Source organism: Gavialis gangeticus, unplaced genomic scaffold (genome assembly GCF_001723915.1).
Source record: "Gavialis gangeticus isolate Ggan-Ray unplaced genomic scaffold, GavGan_comp1, whole genome shotgun sequence".
In the NCBI taxonomy this organism is placed as follows: Eukaryota; Metazoa; Chordata; order Crocodylia; family Gavialidae; genus Gavialis; species Gavialis gangeticus.
The window spans coordinates 72,281,843-72,285,651 of NW_017729025.1; positions in this window are offsets into that span (position 1 = coordinate 72,281,843).

Genomic DNA, 3,809 nt, shown 5'->3' on the forward strand with positions numbered 1-3,809 from the left:
GGCTCGGTGAACAACTGTTCACCAGGACACCCTTGGGGAAAGCCAGGAGTAATGGCCACAAACTCCTGGAAGACCATTTCAGACTCAACATTAGGAAAAACTTCTTCACAGTCACTGTGGAATAAGCTCCCTCCAGCAGTGGTGCAATCACCTACCCTGGAAATCTTCAAGAGGAGATTGGACCGAGGTCTTTCCTGCCTGGTGCAGGGGGCTGGACCCGATGATCTTCTGAGGTCCTTTCCTGCCTTACAATCTATTAATCTGTTTTTGGCTTAGAAGCATCTAGTAAATGTTTTGAGCCTGAAATTAAATTGGAATTATAATTAATTGGAGTGTTATGCCAAAATAACACAGTAAAACCAAAGTAAAGGATCAGTAGCAAAGCAATCCATCCATCAATTTAAAAGTTTCAGATCATGTCCTATTAAAATAAAAGTTTTCTGGAATCTGGCAAGAAACCTTTAAAATGAGCTAATTACAATTTCAGAGCCAAAACCTACATATACTACCTGTCTTTCCATCATAGAACTATATTTGTAAATAATTTCATGATGTCTGGAAAATACAGTGTAAATTGCTGTGTATAGGATTTCCTAGGTCTGTAACTTTCTTTTGCATCTCTCATTCCTTATCTCTTTCATCTGAATTGTACTGGTAGAGAGATTTTAGATCTGAAATCTGGTCATGTTAAGCTTATACCAGAAGAAAGTCATTAACAAACTTCTGCAATTTCAGTCAGCTATTGACCTACAAGTTTTACTGTAGAAATGTGATTATAATAAACAAGTTATTTCCACAGTTGAAAATAGGCAAATGGTATTTTTATTTGTTTACGTGAAAGAATGAATAACCACTTTCCCAAACTAACCAGAAATGCCTATGTTATTGTTTTCATTTCAGCCAAATATTCACATAAAAGTTCTGTAAGATACAGAGAAATTAATACTGAATAAGTAGGTAGATTGGGAGAGATGTTGCTTTGTTTCTCTAATTAATATTCCTGAAAGAGAAAGGAAATATACACTAGCAATGCTAATTTTGTCACTTGTCTAGGCTCACTAGTACTCAGGTTAACAAATCAGAATCTATTCCTTGTTCTTTTAGGTGAGCTCCATCCAGGTCTGGTTGGAGAAGCCTGCACTGCTTTTAGTATAGCTGTTCTATGGATAATTAGAACACTTCAGCCTTGCTCAGACATCTTACATCAAAAGTATTATAAGAAAATCTATGCTTTATAATAAGCCCCAAGTTGGGGCAGATTTTTATGGTTACCTAAAAGTAATTATTTTAACAGGCCTGGAAACAAACAACTGCCATTCAGATAACAAGGACCTAAAGAAGTGACAAATGGTCTTCCCTTAACACAAACCCAGAATACACACCTTTCCTTCATACACTATATGAGTTCATCCTTCAGCTAGCAGACTCCCAAGGAATCAATTCTCAGTAATTCTGTATATTATAATGAAACCTATATTCAAGTGAAAAAAATGCTGTGAAAAGCAACTTCACCCAGTTTCGTTGGGATTTCATTGATCAAAACAAATATTTGAACCAAAGAGGTTGTCTTGCCCGGACAGAACAGGCTGTTGACCTGGATACTCTATATGGTATACACAGCCTGTGCAGACATACAGTTGGGCAGCATTCCACTCCTCAGTCACCTTCTGATGCAGCAGCATGACATTAGGATTGCATTGCTCCTTCCATCAGCCAAATGCTAAAGATTGCTCAAATAATTGGTTACATGGATCCCTCACAGCATTGTCTTGTTGAATTGGTTGCTAGGCATCTGACTCAGGAACATAAAAGAACTTTTTTGCATTGTTGTGTGTTCTTTTCCATACCCAACTGCAGAAACACTTCCTTATTTACAAGTACATGACCTAAATTCAGTTTTCTCCATTCTGTACTATACTAACTACACTCGCAGTCACACAAAGGCTGAGGACAGAAATTACACGTAAACCAGTATAAGTGATTGGAGACCAGTTCAAATCTATAACACAACAGAAGTTCCGTGGCACATAAAGCACTTTCAAAATGGCTGAAACCAGTTTAAAATAATCTTGGATGGGTGTAGTATTAGACTTAACAGATTTAAATTACATCAGTTTATTAAACTTCTATTCTAGATCCCCTCCAGATTCAAGTTAACTCAGTCTGCCAGCACCCCAGGATACTTTACACCTCCCTCACATCTCCCCCTCGCAGAGTGGGCAAGCTAGCTTTAGCCCAAGGTGTCTGCTCCAGCTGAGCAGGAAGATGTACTCCCTGGCTTCTGGCCTGAGCCACTACAGGCATGTGGCTGTATTTCCGGAATCAGAAGTGAATGTCTGTTCACTTGCTAATTGGTTCAATCTATGCATTTTAGCCTAACCTGCAAGGATTGAATAGAAATCAGCCTTGGGCTATTTGACTGTCTGTACTTAGCCAAACAGGTTGGCAATTGCATATAAGTGCACAGTCCCAGATATGATGGGAGCAAACACATTCTTCTCTAATTCCATCAACTGATTAAAACCAAGCTTTGGGCCTAGGGTTTTGGAAACTTCTTTTTCATCATTGGGTTATATGTGCTACTATTTAATCTTTCATGTATCAATGAACTGAACAGAGCCATTTCTTTTCTATGGTTACAGTCATTATTTTGATCAGTTCAAATAATCATTTATGCTTGCATAGACCATGTTACAAAGGATATGGTTTTCTCCTTGCCTTAACCATGTAAATTCTCTCTTCTGCTGCTGCTGCTATCTGGAACTCTTTCTTCTGCTCTCTCATTTTACTGTTTTATTTACAATATAATGAACCACATTCTCTTGTCAGTTTTATTACCGTCTTCATCAGAGATGCATTCATGTAAATCAGAGCGTCTATTCCCTCTGTGTTTGTAAAAGATTGGTGGTGTCCTACTTTATTTAACTATGTGATATATTTTGAGATCTATATAAAAGACAATGTACAAAATAAAATTATAATGTACTGTCATACCATATTAGAAAATGCTGAAACGTTGTTGATATTTCTCTGAGCAGCATGACTGAATATAACACCGACATAGGTGCTGAGATTCAGCCTCATCTAAAAATAAATAAATCTAAAGGACAGTTGAGTAATCCTTTATTGTGAAAAGGTCACATTTTAAGTTAGTGTTTGACTTAAAGCTGTTAAATGTTAAGGCAAAAATGGTGGATAGTTGAAACATACTCATATTCCAAACCACAGCTAAGACTGGCTAGGGATTTTTTGTGTGCGTTACAGTTCTTCCTATGGATGGCCCAGACAGAAGCTGTCCTGAACTTGGCACCATAAATCAAACTTAGGCAAGGATTCAAACCATTAGAAAAACCCAGAGGGCTTCTGAAAATGAGGATTAAAATTGAAAGGATACATTTATTCAAAGGTCAACTGTGCCTACAAAAAGCGGCAGTCAGTAGTATAGTAAGAGTGAGGTTACATTAGTAAAAAATCTCAGTATTCTCTCCAATATGGGATCTTTTGTGGAGCAAACAGTTGCAATCTGCCACCTTGATTCTGGTGATTCAGTCATGAAAATAGCTTAATTTGGATGCCTTGTTTTTACATTTATTATTTGCTAAGAAAAGTCTTAAGGAAATAGTAAAAGGTTATTTCAACAAAGAAAATCTAAAACCAATATTTATAAATAATAATTTATAAATAATAAAACTAACAAGCTACATATTACCTTTGAGAGACAAAGACCCTCTATAACCAACTGTCTGCCAAACCAGGAAGTCTTGGATTTAAACTAGCGGTTCTCAATGTGTCTAGGCACCCCTCAAAAA